Below are 20371 nucleotides of genomic sequence, written 5' to 3'. Positions count from 1 at the left end.
CGCAAACCGCAGAAATGGTCTGTGGCGCGGAAGGATTGTAAAATAAAAGTACGCGTCCTTCAGTTAACGCAAACCAATCTCGGGGATGGACGCACCTGAAGATGCATTCTGCATTAACATCTTGAATGATAACTGATGAAGGGCCTGGTTCTAGACACGCAGGTCCAAGACTGTTCAAAACCCACTGCCTTTCTTCGGTACAATGATGAAAGGGCTGAAAAACCCCATTCTCATATCGGCTGGAGGGACCGGCTCTATTGCATCCTTCCCCAGTAGGACTGCAGTCTCCAAACACAACACAGGAGCATCAGCCTCCTCCACTGTTGTGAAGCGGATGCCGCTGAACTTGGGGGGATGCTGGGCGAACTTAAATGCATAGCCAAGGCTGATGGTTCACAGTAGCCAGCGAGACATGCTGGGTAGCACTAGCCAGGCACCCAGATACAAGTGGGATCAGTGGAACCACTTCTGTACCTGCAGTGGGGCAGCGAGCTGGAACACAGGGACCCAACTTGGGCGGCTTGTGAGCAGACCGGAGATGGGAACTGAGTGTGCAGTGCAACTCTTACCAGGTTGGCAGAGGGTGGGTGAGTAGGCCCTTTGTTGACATTCTTGAACTGTCCGCTGCTGCAGGCTGGCGAAGGAGGAGTCTGAGTGAGGTCTGGTGTTGGGCCGTCCGTGACTCTCCGTACCCTCCTGGGACCCAGAGATAGAGAAAACAGCTCTCTCGTTGAGATTTTCCAGATTCTCCACCCGGCCCTCCTCCGGGGGAGGGAGAGGTGCCTTCATCATCCCCCAAAGAGCAGCTTCCTCCCTCTCTTTGAGTCGCCTGTCCTGGGGCCTCTTGCTCTTCTGCTCAACTCCAGATTTGACGGGGGCCAGGACGGCTGGGACGCTGTGGCTGGCAGACGGGTGGAGGCAGCAGAACAGGGCATAGCACAACCCACTCAACACAGGAACGACCACTGCTGAAGCGTCATACTGCCAACACCAGAAGCTTCCAAGAGTGCCTTGAACTCGTAGCTCACTGAAGAGACTTGGATGGAGCAGAACGATGTTGTTGCTCGGCTTTGAAGCGAAAAGCTGGTATGCATTCCACCAGATTCACTTACATAAACACAACAACACCATATTAACCCTTATCTGTTTGTCGAAGCGAGATCCCAATTCGTCGGTCACCAAAGTGACCTCGAGAGTGACTGACTGAAAGGGAACAACACTTTATTAACTCTGTCTGTTTGTTTTTAGCTTTTTAAATTGAAGTTGGTAATAGAATTCATAATTATTTTCTGTTTTGTTTGTTTTTATGTCAAATTTACTGTCTTTTTTGTTTTTAATGTGATAACAAATTTTCTTTTTTTTTTCTAGTTTCTCATCTATTAAAAATGTACAGTATTTTTCAACTAATTTTTTGAAGAAGTAATTGGCTACACTGTAGGCCCAAACAAACAAATTATATTTTAGTTATAAAGGGGCAATATCTTTATGAATATATTACTATTTAATTATATAATATAGAGAACACAGACAGCATTGGACTAGAATAGATAAATATACACTAAATGTAATTAAAAAACTGAGATGTAATTTCTGCACCAGTAGTAGTATAGCAAAATATTTATACTTTATTATTATTATTAATAATAATAATAATAATATAATAACTAAAATTATAATTATAAATTAAACGCAACACTCTTAATCATTATTGCCATTGGTCAGACAGACCGATGTTTATGTCCTTAACTCATACCATTTGTTGAGCAATTGCTGCTGCATTAGGTTATCTGCATAATAATCAGGAGTATTTTAACATTAATAATAATACTAATAATAATATCATGCCTAACAGTTTCATTATAAAATATTAGAGTATATATTAAGTTTATATTTAAGTAAAATATTAAAATGATATATTGCTTTTAATGTCACATTAATCAGCATATAGGTTCATAGCCAAGTTATAGCCCAAAAAAAAAAATAATAATAATAATAATAAAAAAAAAAAAAAAAAGTAGTTTGTCAAAATGATATAATATTTTGAAAACATACATTATTATACAGATTAAGGGTAGTCAAGGAGTAGAAGGGATTCCTAAGAACCACCACTATTGAGACCATTTTGTCTATGAATAGGGTAATCTTTGTCCGGGAATCTGCAACCTTCTCTTACTCAAAAATTTATTGTTCAATCTATTTTTTTTTAATAATTACTGGTAGTTGCTAATGGAAATTTCGACTTGTTCAGTGTTCCAGCTAGGGTATAATTGTGTAGGCCGCAGCAACAGTCATAACATCAAGTTAAGTATCTTTGACAACAATGAGAGGATACAGAAACAGCTACAAATTCCTGAAGTTGAATCAGCATTGAACCGATATATCACAGACACCCCAAGAGCTCTGAAAATAATAACTGCCATCATTTGTCATACTCCACTGACCCCCTAGCAAAACTTGGTGGAAATGATTTTTTTTTTTTTTATCATAGTTTTTCATTGGGGTTTGCCAGTTGTCTCCGCCACCAGCTGAGCCAGAAATGAATTCTGCTAACCTGTCAGCTCAGAGTCACCCCAGCTTTTGTTCAGGATAAAGACATAATATGCTCTTTGTATGGCTTCTCTCAGGGAATTATTGAGGAGGAAAAATGAAGTCCCTCAGATAGTAGCTCAAATAGGTTTGGTCTGGATATTTGTAGGCTTTCAAGAAAAATGGTGATATGAACTGTGGTGAAGGTCTCGTGTTATGGCTAGAACTCTGTGAGCCCAGACTGCTCCGGATAGGATTTGTGCCATTCTCGCTCCAGTCTGACAGTTTCACTGATAGTCAAAGTCACAAGGATGCGCTGTTTTATTTCAAATCAAAGCTAGATACACATAGAAACAGCACATCCTTGTGGCGCAGATGACACAGAAGAGCATACACAGCATATGGTGATATGGAAAAACACAGAGGAGACCGTTGACAAAGGATGTATTAAATAAAGTAGTTATTTTTGTTTTCTTCAATTACAAAAAGTGTTCCCGTCACTTCATATAACCCAGATTGCACGTCTGATGGCCGATGGAATATTCTGACAACGACTTTCATACCTTTTGTTGACCTTGACACTGTTATTTATTTGGCAGTCTATGGGACAGTCTCAAACCTCCAGGTTTTCATCCAAAATATCTTAAATTGTGTTCCAAAGACAAACAAAGATTTTACGCGTTTGGAATGACATGGGGGTAAGTGATTAATGACAAAACTTATCCTACCAGATACAATACTGATTTTGGCGGAAACTCCATTTTTTGAAAATACATTTTGGAACCAAACTCTTCATATGTATGTGTCGAATACTCCTGTTTTTTGGATTTTTTCCTGAGAAAAAGACCCCAGTGTTTCCTCTTCATTTTGGACTAAAACATCTCACATAAAATTATTTTTTTGATGTCTACAAATTGTCTCAGTTGTCTATTTCATGAAAAAAATCATAGACAAAGTTGATATTATGCTGAAATCTCATTAAAAAAAACACAGCTTGACCCCAAAGAACTAGTTAATTACAGACCGATCTGTAATCTCCCTTTTCTGCCCAAGATACTAGAAAAGGTAGTATCCTTACAATTATATTCCTTCTTAGAGAAAAATGGTATCTGAGAGGATTTCCAGTCAGGATTTAGACTGTATCATAGTACTGAGACCGGTGAAACATACCAATTTGAAAAACTAATGCAATGCATATAAAAACCAAAAAAAAACAATGGAATGCATAGTCAATCTGAAAAACTGGATGACGAGTAATTTCTTACTGCTAAATTCTGAAAAAAAAAAGTTAATTTTCGGACCTAAAACCTCTGCATTTAATAACCTACAGAACACTGTCTAAGACTTGATGGCTGCTCTGTCAGTTCTTCGTCATCAGTTAGGATCCTAGGTCTGCTATTTGATAGCAATCTTTCCTTTGAAAGCCACATTTCTAGCATTTGTAAAACTGCATTTTTCCATCTCAAAAATATATCTAAATTACGACCTATGCTCTTAATGTCAAATGCAGAAATGTTAATTCAAGCGTTCTTGACCTCAAGGTTAGATCATTGCAATGCTTTATTGGGTGATTGTTCTGCACGCTTAATAAACCAACTCCAGCTGGTCAAAAATGTAGCAGCTAGAGTTGTTACTAGAACCAGGAAGTATGACCATTTTAGCCCGGTTCTATCAACACTGCACTGGCTCGCTTTAAACATTATATAGATTTTAAAATCTTGCTTATTACTTATAAAGCCCTGAGTGGCTTAGCATCTCAGTATTTAAATGATCTCTTATTGCATTATAATCCTTCACATCCGCTGCATTCTCAAAACTCTGGCAATTTGATAATACCTAGAATTTCAAAAATCAACTACGGGTGGCAGATCCTTTACCTATTTAGCGCCAAAACTCTGGAATAACTTACCTAATATTGTTCGGGAGGCAGACACACTCTGTCAGTTTAAATTTTGAGTCCTTTTCTGAGCGACTTTACTGATTTTTTATCCTCTATCATTAAGTTGAATAGAGTTATTATTGTCGGTGATTTTAATGTTCATGTGGATAATGCTGCATGTAATACTGTTTCAAATTTTTTACATTTAATGGATACTTTTAATTTTGTTCAACATGTCTCTGGTCCTACACATGATAAAGGACACTTGCTTGATTCAGTGTTTTCTCATGGTTTATTGACAATGTGTGTACAGAGGATGTCTATGTTAGTGATCATAAATGTGTTTTATTTAATCTTGCGTGTAACGAAAATCCACTGCCAGTCAAGCGGGTGTCTTGTTCTCACATGTTTACCCAAGTTGCTGTTGAGAATTTCTCGAACGCTTTTGATTCCAACTCGGTTATTATTTTAAATGACATTGATAGTTCTGTACAGTCGTTTAATGATCACTGCACTTTGTTACTGAATAAAGTGGCTCCATTTAGGAATCGGCATATTCCCGTGGTTAATACTTCTCCATGGATAAATGATGCCATTCACAGTCTCAGACGTGTGTGTCGGAAGACTGAACGTTTGTGGAAATCAACTCCAGGTTCATCGTCAGTATTTTAAAGAGTTACTGTCTGATTTACATGATATGATCAAGGTGGCCAGAGCGCAGTATTTTAAAAAAATTATTTTAACTTGTAAAAGGAATCCTAAGACTTTGTTTGACACTATTAATTGTCTTGTGTCTCCAGTTACATCATCTGTACCTGTTTTTTCTAACGATGATTGTAATAATTTTATGTCTCATTTCGTGGGTAAGGTTATGGCTGTTAGGGCTAGCATTTTACCATCAGCTATCCCCTCTGTAATTATCACAGAGCGGCCCTCAATTTTAAGCTCTTTTCAGTCAATTTCCATTAATGATCTTATAAAGATCGTTTGTATGATGAAACCATCTCAAAGCCCGGCGGATATTTTGCCTGCTTCTGTGGTCATGGAAACTATTACATCCATTGGTTGGTCCATGTTTGGTCTCAATTGTTAACCTTTCGTTAAAGTTGGGCCAGGTCCCTAGGTGTTTTAAACACGCTGTTGTTCAACCACTCTTGAAAAAGTGTAATCTTGATGTTACATCGTTGAACAACTATAGGCGTATCTCTAAGTTGCCCTTCATTTCTAAAATCTTGGAAAAGGTTGTGGCAATGCAGTTGAGCGATATTTTGGATACTCATAATATTTATGACAAATTTCAATCAGGCTTTCGCAAAAATCATTCTACTGAAACCGCTTTACTCAGGGTATCAAATGACATTTTGATGGCCACAGATGTGGGGGAATGTTCCTTGTTGGTTATGTTAGATCTTAGCGCAGCGTTTGACACGGTGGATCACTGCACTCTGATTAATAGATTACGCTGTTTAGTAGGTATTTCGGGTTCAGCTCTGGATTGGTTTTCATCTTATCTGTCCGATAGGTCTTTTTCGGTATCTGTTGGATCCTTTACGTCCCATTCTGTACTTTTGTCCTGTGGTGTGCCACAAGGTTCTGTGCTGGGCCCTTTGTTGTTTAACTTGTATATGCTTCCCCTTGGACAGATTATTAATAGTTTTAAAATAATATCTTATCATTTATATGCAGATGACATTCAGTTATTTATCTCGTTTAGACCTGATAGTCTAGATAAACTGTCAGTTCTACAGGAGTGTTTAGTCTCCATTAATAAATGGATGGCAAAAATTTTTTGCAACTTAATAAGGATAAAACTGAAATGATGATCTTTGCTCCTGATAATATTATACCTAGGATTAAGCAGGTTTTGGGGGTTTCAGCCACTTCAGATTGTAGTGAAATATGAAATCTAGGTGTCTTTCTGGATAGAGCCATATGTTTTAACAGTCATATAAATCTGTAGTTCGCTCATGTTTTTTCCATCTTAGGAACATTGCTCAGATTAGATCGGTGGTCTAAAGAAAAGAGATGGAGATGCTTGTTCATGCCTTCATCTCGTCACGTTTGGACTATTGCAATGTTCTGTATACTTGTTTGAATAAGTCTTCTATGGAGCGACTACAAGTTGTACAAAATGTAGCTGCAAGGCTGTTGACTGGTACCAGTAAATGGTCTCATATAAGACCAATTCTCAAGGACCTTCATTGGCTCCCAGTTGAATTCAGAGTGCAGTTTAAAATTTTAGTTATCACTTATAGAGCCTTGCATGGTCAGGCACCTCTCTATATTCAGGATCTTTTACATAAACTTTCACCGGGTCGGCTCTTACGGTCTTCTGGTCTGGACCTTTTAATTGTCCCTAGAACACGTCTTAAGACTAAAGGTGATCGTGCTTTATGTACTGTGGCACTGAGGCTTTGGAACTCACTTCCATTAGCACTGAGAACTATGGGTTCGGTCAATTCTTTTAAAAAACACCTGAAGACGCATCTTTTTGAAATCGCTTTTATTTAACAGCAGTGGTTTATTTGTCTTTTCATGTTTGTGAAGAGTGTTTCTGTGTGTTGTGTTATGGTAGATTTATTGTATGCATGTTTGATCCTTTTTATTAACAGATTGTAAAGCACTTTGTGACTTCTTGTCTGTGAAAGGTGCTATATAAATAAATTACTTACTTTTATTTTTTTTACTTTACGGGTTTGGAACGACATGGGGGTAAGTGATTAATGACAAAACTTTCTTTTTGGGGTTTAGTATCCCTTTAAAGACCCATCTCTTTAACCAGGCTTACACATAACACACTAACACATTTCTAATATTCAAATCCGTTAAAAGTTTTTAAGGCTGCATTAATTAGGACAACCGGAACCAGGAACACTTCCCATAACACCCAATGTACTTGCTACATCTTTAGAAGAATGGTATCTATGCTTATATTAGTCTTTTTCTTTCTTATTCCGAGGTCACCGTAGCCACCAGATCTAGTCTGTATCCACATAAGATGATCATTGCAGTCACCCGGATCCAGTACGTATCCAGCCCAGATGGTGAATCAGCACCTAGAGATGACCTCTACAGCCCTGAATGTCAGCGGAGACCAGAACAACTAGATGAGCCAGAGACAGATCCTCACATTGTCTCTTAGAAGGCCACCGGGACAAGACCACAGGAACCAGATGAGTCCTCTGCACAATGTGACTTTTCACCATACTAGGCTGTATGTCACACCACACAAACCTAAATGACACACCACATAAAATCAACTAAATTCTGAGTATGGGTCACCATACTTGGCTGTATGTCACATCACTTAAACTGAACTGAGCTGGATGATCTCATCACTGATTTCAACGATGATCTGCCTTTAACTGAAAATAAAGTGTTTATTATTGCCATTTTGCATTATTGACACTATTTTCCTATTTAATACTGTAAAGTGCTTTGACACAATCTGTATTGTCAAAAGCGCTATATAAATAAAGGGGACTTGACTTGAATTGTCTTGTCTTGAAAAATAACAGAACTCAACACCATTTCCCTGTAGATCATCCTGTTATAAGATGTAATTCATTGTTGTTCACTGTTTGCATGGGTTTTATGAGGCTCAATGTCACTAGGATCTTTGTAATAGACTTTGATGAGTGATTAGCATGGCTCCCACTGCTGTGAAAACGTGCGTGAAAACACTGGGGAAGGTTTGACAAACTCTTCACAGCTGTGACTCCTGGGGAGACGAACATATATATGAACTTGTAGGGTGTTTGTTCTCTCAGGAAGTGGCTGACCTGAGCATGAAGCAATGACCTGTGTTTATACAGCCATGATCTGAAGTGTGGAAGGTCAGCAGACAGACTTCAAGCCGCCCCAGAGGTCCTGTGGTTGTGGCTGGGAAACAAACGTATTGCAAACATACTTCCCCCCCTCCTTCGAACGTATTATGAAAGAGATCATGACATTTAATCACAAATGGATGCTTCAGCCTTCTTCCATGTTAAAATTATTTATTTGATGTCCTCCAAAAATATCTCAACAAGGGAACTGTAGACACACATCAGAGTGAAAGCCAGTCTGTTGTCATCTACACTGGAGTAAATGAAGCATAATACCGCAGATAAAAATTAACATACGCCGAGTGCCAAATGCATGTAAAAAAAAAAAAAAAAAAATTGTTACTTGCCAATTGGCTGGTGGCCAATGATTGAAGGACAACACATGCAACATCTAGTCCAGCTCCTTAAATGATAATAAAAAAATCATCAGAAAATTCCATCAGTTTTATGATGCCTAAAGGGATTTTTTCCCACATAAGTAGACTATAGCTGACATTAAGACAACAAAACAAAAGATATGAGGAATAATGTGATATGTCTTTTGTGACACAATGTTTTTTATGACAGGTGCAGTGATATGTAGTATATTTGTCCAATTATGGACAAAAATATCATAATTTTAAATAATAATAATAATAATACAAATATGTAATATAAGTGCTCGACACTTTAATATGTATTAGCTGCAATTGTATCTGCTCTGTACAAAGAATTTATTAAATGATACTGTAATGCAAAAATGTAATAATGTATTATGTGTATTCTAAGTAAACGGGTTGTATTTGTTGAACTAAAACTACTTTATGCTAAATTAAATACCCCTATAATTAAGAAAATATATATAGAAAAATTATATGTAATGCAGTATAATAATAATAAATAATAATAATAATAATAATAATAATAATAATAATAATATAATAATAATAAATAATAATAATAATAATAATAATAATAATAATAATAATAATAATAATGATGATGATGATGATAAGTAAATAAATGAGATACAATTTAAAAAATAAGTCTGGTAATGAGAATTTGGAAGGAAAAGTGTATATCATAAAACCTAATTCACAATGCAAACAAACAAATAAGTCAGTCAGGCTTTCCTAAATGCTTGTGCCCCATAGCGAGAGGTCAGTGAAGAGGTCACAATTTGAAATCTTGATTCTTTAGCCACAGGCCTGAGGGCAGGTCGGCTCTCCCTAGTGTAAGGTCATGTCAGGGCAATGATGTACTGCTCAATTAGAGACCACATTTCTATGAACAATTCAAAACAAAATGAACGAATATGAAAGGTATTTAGGAAAACTTTACAACATTATTACAACAATATTTATTTCTGTAAAGCTGCTTTGAAGCAATGTGCATTGTGAAAATTTGTCTCCCAAATGTATATGCATTTTGTTCAATCCCAGTGGATTAAATGGAGCTCACCTACAGTATGCATATATGCAAGTTTACGCACTAGCATGTCATACAAGGGAAATATTGTCATCCACACCCATGCCAGCATATGCACTCGACAGAGGTGTTTACATGAGTCACATATATTCAGGTGGTACGTTCTTTACCTTGGCGTTGAAACTGTGATCCCAAACCATAGAGGCCATTCATGCTGTAGGGCCTATGAAATATAATTTCCATCTTTACTTTAAAATAAGTCATTTATTTTCTATTTTGTCTTTCTACAGATCACTAAGAAATCTGTTACCAAGGAAAAGCTGTGTCTTGCTTTTGTAGAGACAGCTTTATTTATTTATTGCGTGGAAGCTCTGTCCCAAATTGGAAAGCTGTCAGCATGCTGGGTTTCCCACAAACGCAATCTCTTGTGAAAATGTCAAAGTTAACTCCATTTTACAGAAAACAGACCATTCTGCATTGTGCCTTTCAGACTTCCCATTCATACGTGCAAGAACGCGTCAGCTGAGGTGGTCAATGTTCATGTCAAATTCTAGCGTCCTCCAAAATTCTTTGTCTTCTTTAGCTCATGAGTTTCCACCCACGCCTGCAACTACACCACAACCTTTGCAGGGCTCCAACACGAAGGCTCTTGGGCCAACAATGTGATCTGTGATTTTAACACCACATCTGGTTTTCAAGCCAAGCTAAACTAATCGAATGGCTTCAATTTGGAGTTCCTGACCACTGTTTGCTGAACATCATGTCCTTGCACAGTGTTCAGAGTCAGCAAATCTGGAGCGAGTCCCTGTATGCTTTGGTCGGCTTCAGGCCCTCTGCCTTCTCACAGCGGGTGGACGCAGAAAGAGCTGGCGACATAGCAAATTACCACTCCATGTTTATGCAACAAAGCGTCTGCCCTGCAAAATATCTTGCCCTGACGCAAAAAGTCAAAAGCCCATGTCTGGAAATCTGCAGTACAGTGCAAAGCGGCATGGGTCCCTTTCCTCTCGCCAACAAAAACAACAATTACAAGCGACTCAGACGGCTCAGCTATGAAATAGGGCCTTGTTGCTGTGAAAAGCTAGCAATTAGGGGGCATTGTTCAGCAAAGGAAAGCAGCTTTTATTATTATTTTGGTTAGTTTTTCATGCCCCAAAGGTCTGCATGGTCCAGAATGCAACTTCTTATTGATTTTCACTGCCTCTATATCGAGGTCAAAAGCAGGATAGGAGCGTTAATTTCACTGCTCTTTTGGATTCCATCCCCATTTCCCCCCCTTCTGACATCTGGCTTTGCCTGGGAAGCTGGAAAACGTCTTTAATATTCTCATGACAGTCAAGATGACATATGGAAAACATTGTAATACCTTAATCTGCAATACTTCTAAAGAGAGCGTGAGAGAGAGAGGCCAGCAGATAGATGCTTGGCTTTCTAATTTGTAAGTTTCATAAGTTCTTCTGGGTAGCCAGACGGCATACAAGACCAGAGACACTTTGATATACGGTCAATGACTTGCTTATTTTCCACACCTGCCAATAGCTAATAAGTCAGAAATCCTGCAGGGTACTGTATATGCTGTCTACTGATTTAAAGTGGTAATTCAGCCCAAAATGTAAATTCTGTCATTTACGCACCCTCACGTTGTTTCAAACACATTTTTTTTCTCATTTGGATTACAAAGGGTGAATATTTGAAGAATGTCCTCGCCATGTTTTGAGAAAATACATATGAATGTGGGCTATATTCCAAATCCTCTGAAGCCATACAATAGCTTTAATTTAGGGGGATGGTTATAAACTTATTGTATTTTTTGTAAATTGCTGTTTGATAGCACTGTTATTTAGCATCTAACAAAGAGGTTGTTTGTCATCTTGGGTGTTGACTGTAGGTGTCAGGTACGAAAACACTGGATCCAATTGCAAATGAAAAAGGTTTGAGAATTCTCAAGGGAACAAGACAAGGCAGGATGAAAGCACAAAGTCTCTGGTCGGCAGTAGATCCTTGGCAGCACAGACACTGCAGTGGGCTGAATATCATTGAAACCAGGAAACGATATAGGAAACAACGGCAAGAAGCAAACTCGGGCAACAGTCCAAGGCACTGGTATGGAGCTAAAAGAGTCTCAATAAAGATAAATGCACACACGCACCTGCCGCTGATCTGATTGTTCGTCGCCACAGCTGACGCTGATAGACAATCAGACCAGAACAGTACACACCGAATGAACAGACAAACCTGCGAACTGTGACATTACCCCACTCCCTAGGAGCATCACCTGACGCTCCCAGAGGGTCCTACCTGGCGATTGTAATCATCGATAAGGGAGTGATCCAATATGTCTCGGGCAGGAACCCAACTGGACTAAGGATCTTGGTGACGGTAAATGGGCCAATGAATTTGGGAGCAAACGGAGCGGAGAGGAATATCGGTAGATGAAAGACACACTTTTTGACCAATGATGTAGACGGGAGGCCTCGACTGGTGGCGATCGGCCTGGGCCTTGGTGCGCAACCCCACCTGGAGGAGAGTCTCTCTGGCTGTTCTCCAGATGTGTCTGCACCTCTGGACGAATTCGTGAGCAGAGGGAACCGCGACTTCGGATTCCAGACTGGGAAAAATTGGTGGCTGGTACCCTAAACTACACTCAAACAGAGACAGGACCGTGGACGACATTTGTAATGAGTTATGAGCGTACTCAACCCAAGAGATCTGCTAACTCCAAGAGGACGGATTCTATGATGCCAAACATCGCAACCCTCGTTCCAACTCTTGGTTGGCCCTCTAAATAAAACCAACACAATGTGTGACCAAACCATAAAAAAAACTGACAAAACTCCAAAGTGTTACCCTGAGAGGCAGGGAGACCTGTAACGAAATCTAACGCAATGTGTGACCAGGGTCTCGAAGGAACTGACAACGGTTGAAGGAGCCCAGCCGGAGGTCGAGTAGAAGTCTTACAACTGGTGCAGACCGAGCAGGCCAATACAAAATGATGAGTGTCGCGAGCCATAGATTGCCACCAGAATCGTTGCTTAATGAGAAAAATAGTAAGATTTACTCCTGGATGACAAGCCACCTTGGAACAATGACCCCACCGAATAACGTTGGACCGTAACATCTCTGGCATGAATAACCGACCCGGTGGGCACCCGGGCGGAGGCACTACCTAATGTAAGACCGTGTGGACCTTCCAAGTTAGCATTGAAATGACACATCTCTGTGGAACAATGGACTCGGGAGAAACCGGGTGTTCTGATTGGTCCAAAATACGGGACAATGCGTCAGGTTTGATGTTCTTGGAACCTGGATGGTAGGAAATGGAAAAATCGAATCGACCGAAAAAAAAGTGCCCACCGAGCCTGCCTAGAGTTAAGTCGTTTAGCGGATTTGATATATTCAAGATTCTTGTGGTCGGTCCAAACAATGAAAGGTACCCCCGAGCCCTCCAACCAATGACGCCGCTCCTCCAAGGCTAACTTGACTGCCAACAATTCTCTATTACCAGTGAGGTAATTATGTTCAGTGGGTGACAAACGATGAGAAAAATAAGTGCACTGATGTACCTTGCCGTCCACGGAGGAGCGCTGGGAGAGAACCGCACTTACCCCCACCTCTGATGCGTCGACCTCCACCACAAACTGACAAGAGGAATAAGGGGCGACAAGAATGGGGGCTGAAACAAAGCAGTCCTTGAGTTTGGTAAATGCAGTCTCAGCTGCACTAGACCACCTGAAGGTTGTCATGGTGGAGGTCAAGGCAGTCAGAGGCACGGCTAGTTGGCTGTAATTGCGAATAAAACGCTAATAAAAATTGGCAAAACCCAGAAACCTCTGCAGGGCCTTGTGGGAATCTGGAGTTGGCCAATCCACCACTGCCTGAATCTTGTCAGGATCCATGCACACCCCCTCAAATGACACAATATATCCTAAAAAGGGGACAGACTGTGCATGAAAAACGCATTTCTCCACCTTGACAAAAAGCCCATTCTCTAACAGCCTCTGAAGCACTTGTCTGACGTGCTGAACGTGTTCCTGGAGAGACAAAGAAAAAAAATCAATATGTCATCCAGGTAGACATATATGAATTGATCGACCATGTCTCTCACAGAACAAGACACAGAAGAATAAGCAGACACCAAACAAGACGCATGGCAACTCTCACTGCAAGACATGACTATGTTCTGATGCCAGTTTATGTGAGGGTTATGTAGTGTGAGCCAGGGGTGCCCCAAAACCACAGGAGCAAAGGCAGAGTCAATGAGGAGGAACCGAATCTCCTCCACATGGTTGCCTGACGTGACTAGACTCACCGGTCCAGTAGAGTGTGTGACAGAAGACAGGAGTTGTCCAACCAGAGCATTGACAGAGATTGGATGAGTGATGGGAATGACAGGAATCCCGAGTCTGCATGCCAGGTCTCGGTCCATGAAGCTCCCCTCTGCCCCAGAGTCCACAAAAGCGTCACATTGATGATGTGTGCCAGCCATATCACCCTGCAGCCCAAGACTGGTTGCCCACTGAAGCTAAGCAGGGCTGAGCCTGGTCAGTACCTGGATGGGAGACCTCCTGGGAAAAGTAGGTTGCTGTTGGAAGAGGTGTTAGTGAGGCCAGCAGGGGTGCTCACCCTGTGGTCTGTGTGGGTCCTAGCACCCCAGTGTAGTGACGGAGACACTATACTGTCAAGAAGCACAGTCTTTCGGATGAGACGTTAAACCGAGGTCCTGACTCTCTGTGGTCATTAAAAATCCCATGGTACTTCTCGTAAAGAGTAGGGGTGTAACCCTGGTGTCCTGGATAATTTGCCCCTTGACCTTTGTCAATCATGGCCTCCTAATAATCCCAAACCACTTGATTGGCTCTGTCTCTCTCTCCTCTCCGCCTGTAGCTGGTGTGTGGTGAGCGGACTGGCGCGTTGTCCTGTGGCTGCCGTCACATCATCCAAGTGGATGCTGCACACTGGTGGTGGTTGAGGAGCTCCACAATACAAACAGAGTCCCTGTGCTCTTCTCCACTCCTTCTCCTCCCGGGAGAGGCGAGCTCTGCCCACATGCATGGGTTCAGGATCGAATGAGAGACCAACCGTATCACATGGAGGGATGTCGGGACGAATCTCAATGTCCGGAATCAGGCCTCTTTGTATCCGAAGGTCTCGATGCTGCAGCCATGTGTCTCATTCAGGATACGGTCGGCCAACCCATGCAGAAACATGTCCCACTGCACCTCATTGTTCCACCTACACTCCACTGCCAGTGTCCAAAACTTGATGGAGTAGTCTGCCACCCACCTGTTGTGCTGCCGTAGCTCCACCAACACCCTGGCCGCCTCTCTGCCAGACACAGCACGATCGAACACCTTCCTGAGTTCATTACTGAAGGTCTGGAACGACTCAAGACACTGATCCCCCTGCTCCCATACTGCTGTTCCCCACAGCGCCGCTCGTCCCGACAGCAGCGTGATGACAAGTGCCCCCTTGGACTCCTCAGTAGGAAATGATGATGGCTGCAGAGCGAAGAACAGTGAACATTTTGTCAGAAATACACGACAGAGTTGGGGCTCACCCGAATAAGCAGCAGGAGGTGGCAGACAAGGTTCCGTGCTGTTGGTAGGTCGGTTGATGGGTGGAACAGCAGGTGATGGGTTAGGCGCAGTGGGCGTGAGGGTAGACTCGACTCTCAGATGTTGCAGCTGGTTAGTAAGGTCAGACACCTAAGCTACCAAAGCCTGAACTGCTCGACCAGTCACCATAATCTGCTCATCTTGATGATCAAAACGAGCGTTGTTGTTATTCAAAATGTTCAGGTAAAAAGTTCAGTAACATCCGCTGGATCCATAACGGGTCAGATCATTATGTCAGGTACGAAAACACTGGATCCAATTGCGAATGAAAAAGGTTTATTGAGAATTCTCAAGAGAACAAGACAAGGCAGGATGAAAGCACAAAGTCTCTGGTCGGCAGTAGATCCTTGGCAGCGCAGAGACTGCAGTGGGCTGAATATCATTAAACCAGGAAATGATATAGTCCAAGGCACTGGCACTGGTGCTCGGGTAACAGTCCAAGGCACTGGCACTGGTGGCAGAATAATCCAAATAGAACCGGTACTGGAGGAACTGTACAGAGCGAGACACAGAGAACCAGTAACAACGATCTGACAATGAACATGACAAACACAGGACTATATATAGGACTCATAAACAAGACGCACCTGCCGCTGATCTGATTGCTCGTCAGCACAGATGACGCTGATAGACAATCAGACCAGAACAGTACACACCGAATGAACAGACAAACCTGCGAACCGTGACAGTAGGTCCACATTTTGGTTCAGTTAAACTGTAAACACAAAGTGATTCAGGTTAACTTTATTTCCCAAACCAGGCTCAATAAAATAAAAAAGCGCCTGTGTTGACATTTCTGCAAAATTATATTACACTGTGTTTTGCACATTGAGACATTTTTAAAGGGTAATGTCCAGTGAGTGGCACTAATAGCGCATTTAGCTTTCTCCAAAACAGATGGATGTTAAATACATTGGTTGCTGTAACAGTTTGCAAATTTTAATGCTCTACTGAATTTGAAAATAACTACCTACCACGTACACTAAATGCTACCTTAAACCTAACAGACAATGTTAACAAAATAAAACCACACATGCTGAAGAAACCATGCCATTTTAGCTTGCTTATACAAATCACTGTGCTCTTTATCATGATTTTGTTTCACAGCACTTTTCTTATGATTTTTTTTACTTGATTAACATGATACAATTTGTCTCTAAATAAATATGTTCAGATCAAAATGTAGTGTGTTCAGTTCTAATATGTATGTTTTCTCGTTTAATCTATATAGAAAACAAAGCAATATGAATTCTGACCGCCATCAATACCTAAAAGCTCTGCATGTAATAACCTAGAACGCTGTCTAAGACTTGATGGCTACCCCCACAAATTCGTAGCAGTGAATGAAGAGGTATCATATCGATCACAAGTGCAGTATGGAGTACCTCAAGGCTCAGTACTAGGGCCGTTACTCTTCACACTTTACATGTTACCCTTGGGAAATATCATCAGGAAACATGGTGTTAGTTTTTACTGTTATGCTAATGATACTCAGCTCTATATTTCTTCGCGGCCTGGCGAAACATACCAATTTGAAAAACTAACGGAATGCATAGTCGATATAAAAAACTGGATGACGAGTAATTTCTTACTGCTAAATTCTGAAAAAACAGAGGTGTTAATTACAGGACCTAAAAGCTCTGCATGTAATAACCTAGAACGCTGTCTAAGACTTGATGGCTGCTCTGTCAATTCTTCGTCATCAGTTAGGAACCTAGGTGTGCTATTTGATAGCAATCTTTCCTTAGAAAGGTTAGATTATTGTAACGCTTTATTGGGTGGTTGTTCTGCACGCTTAGTAAACAAACTCCAGTTAGTCCAAAATGCAGCAGCTAGAGTTCTTACTAGAACCAGGAAGTATGGTCATATTAGACCGGTTCTGTCAACACTGCACTGGCTCCCTATCAAACATCGTATAGATTTTAAATTCTTGCCTATTACTTATAAAGCCCTGAATGGTTTAGCACCTCAGTATTTGAACGAGCTCTTGTTACATTATAGTCCTCCACATCCGCTCCATTCTCAAAACTCTAGCAATTTGATAATACCTAGAATATCAAAGTCAACTGCGGGCGGCAGATCCTTTTTACTATTTAGTGCCCAAACTCTGGAATAACCTACCTAACATTGTTCGGGAGGCAGACACACTCTTGCAGGTTAAATCCAGATTAAAGACCCATCTCTTTAACCTGGCTCACACATAGCACACTAATATGCTTCTAATATCCAAATCCGTTAAAGGATTTTTAGGCTGCATTAATTAGTTAAACTGGAACCGGGAACACTTCCCATAACACCCGATGTACTTGCTATATCATTAGAAGAATGGCATCTACGCTAATATTATTCTGTTTCTCTCTTATTCCGAGGTCACCATAGCCACCAGATCCAGTCTGTATCCAAGTCAGAGGGTCACTGCAGTCACCCGGATCCAGTACGTATCCAGCCCAGACGGTGGATCAGCACCTAGAAAGGACCTCTACAGCCCTGAAAGACAGCAGAGACTAGGACAACTAGAGCCCCAGAGACAGATCCCCTGTAAAGACCTTGTCTCAGACGACCACCGGGACAAGACCACAGGAAATAGATTATTCTTCTGCACAATCTGACTTTGCTGCAGCCTGGAATTGAACTGCTGGTTTCGTCTGGCCAGAGGAGAACTGGCCCCCCAACTGAGCCTGGTTTCTCCCAAGGTTTTTTCTCCATTCTGTCACTGATGGAGTTTTGGTTCCTTGCCGCTGTCGCCTCTGGCTTGCTTACAATTTCAAACTTCATTTACAGCGATATTGTTGACTTGATTGCAAATTATTGCACAGATACGATTTAAACTGAACTGAGCTGCATGATGACATCACTGAATTCAATTATGAACTGCCTTTAACTGTCATTTTGCATTATTGACACACTGTTTTCGTAATTAATGTTGTTCAGTTGCTTTGACGCAGTCTTTTTTGTTTAAAGTGCTATATAAATAAAGGTGACTTGACTTGACTATTTATTATTCTTTTTATAATGCATAGTGTAGCACCCAAAAATATGCCTATTATCTAGCAAATATTATTGAATTCAGTGTGTAGAAATATCACAACTTTTATTTCTTGGCTAGAAAAAAAAAGTAACTTAAGGCTTCTGTCATGATTTTTTGCCAGTCTAAAAGTGTGCTAGTAGATCATTTAAGCAACGTGTTCAGAGTTATTAGTTTGCAATTGCCTTAGTCCTATAATTTAACACAACACTAATTGTGCTCAAATAAGAAAAAGAATAAGAACACTGAAACAGTAAATAGACAATGAAGTCCCTGCTACAGCTCAGAGTGAACCCCAATGCAATTTGAGGCCACATTTGGGTCCTGAGTTTGGTTCTTTCAAGTAGGGCTCCTGTATGTAAATCATGTTTTATAAACTCAGGGAATCATATCAGCAGCTTGACAGAGTCCGTTGAAGTCCATTCTTTACTAAGCAACAACTGTGTATTTTTTCTGAAGTAATTTTTTTCAACACCTTGTTGAAAATCTACAATTACTCTGATTATGAACATTGTGCAATCCAAACTGCCGCTTTGCAAGTTCATAGAGACTGTAAACACATTTACAGGTGATTATTTTTTCATATGTGTGTGCTGTATTTATTCAGGACCACTGAAGACTGAGGCACTGAACTCAAGGTTAAACCATAGTGCCTCTGCGTGATTAACATTGAATTATTATGTCACTTTGGGTTCAAACGGTTCTCCTGTTTGCCAAAACCAAGTATCTTTCACATTAGAAAATCTGGTTTTGGAAAAGGGAGTGCTATCCCTTCGTGTTATCCCTTGCTCACATTCAACCTTGAAAAAACACATTTATTACATTAAAATAAATCTCCTGATTTACCCTTATGTTTTCCTTAATATGTGATTAACATCCAGACTAGAATTACTGTAGCATTATATCCGGCTTCAAATAATGGCTGGTTAAATGGGACTTCCAAGAAATATGCAGTCCAACAGAAGGTACAGGTGCTCCATAACGTACCAGTGTAACGATCAGTCCACTGAAGGCGAGTGTAGATGAACCCAAGTGCAGTTTATTTACAAAGGTGTAATCCAAAATCCAAACAGAACAGACTTGAACAGACTTGAACAGACTTGAACAGACTTGAACAGACTTGAACAGACTTGAACAGACTTGAACAGACTTGAACAGACTTGAACAGACTTGAACAGACTTGAACAGACTTGAACAGACTTGAACAGACTTGAACAGACTTGGCATGAAACAGACTAGACTCACCAACCGCAGATTACAAATGTTGCATTAATACACGACAAAGCAAAATGGCAAAAACCTGACTACTTATACAAACAATGAGGGTCACATGACAAGAACAAACCAATGGGAACAAGACACATGACTAAAACAACCAATCAGAAAACATAACTGATAAATCACATGACAAGACAATAAACCAATCAGAACATGACACAAGGAACAAGAGGAACCAATAGCAAGACAACAAGAGGGCAATGGAAGCATGACACAAACAGCATGAATCAAACTACAAAATAAAAGACATGAAAACAATGAACAAGAAACAAAACCCCAAAACAGACATTACAACCAGATGTTCCGTAAATATCTCCTGGAAAAAGAGTAACATGTAAATACCTTGAGATAATGGATGCTTTTGTTTAATACCCCCTAGGTCTCGTAGGTTGGTTCTCACCTCGGTTGCAGGCCTCGTAGGATGCCTGTATGCCAAGGGAGCATCTGGCAATGTTTCTACTGAGGATATTTTATATATGAAGAGTTCAGATGCAAAAGCCTCTAAGTATGTCTGACGTTTTTCTTTAAAATTAGCATTTCTTCTGGCTACTACGCATAGATTTCTATGTAAGTACTTGTACTTCTGAATGGGTTGAGGCTGGGATTTAGCGCATTTGAAGTGAAAGTACTTGATGAACATATACTATGTGTGGAGAGCATTCACTCAGTAATGTTATCTCATTTTTGACCAAGATGGCTTTTAGAGGCATTTGCACTGGAACTCTTCATACTGTATGTTACTTGGTCTTGGAATTGAAACAGTAAGTCTCAGTTTTCAATATTAATCACTAAGAATTTATGTGAATAAACAATG

General features: G+C 40.5%; 1 pseudogene; it reads left to right on the top strand.

Annotated features, from left to right (window-relative positions):
• The window catches only part of LOC109048867, a 28518-nt pseudogene extending 8446 nt beyond the window's left edge, over positions 1 to 20072 (top strand).
• Positions 20073 to 20371: the final 299 nt, after the last annotated feature.

This window comes from Cyprinus carpio, chromosome A13 (assembly GCF_018340385.1).
Source record: "Cyprinus carpio isolate SPL01 chromosome A13, ASM1834038v1, whole genome shotgun sequence".
Taxonomy (NCBI): domain Eukaryota; kingdom Metazoa; phylum Chordata; class Actinopteri; order Cypriniformes; family Cyprinidae; genus Cyprinus; species Cyprinus carpio.
This window is presented reverse-complemented; position numbering and strand designations above follow the sequence as displayed.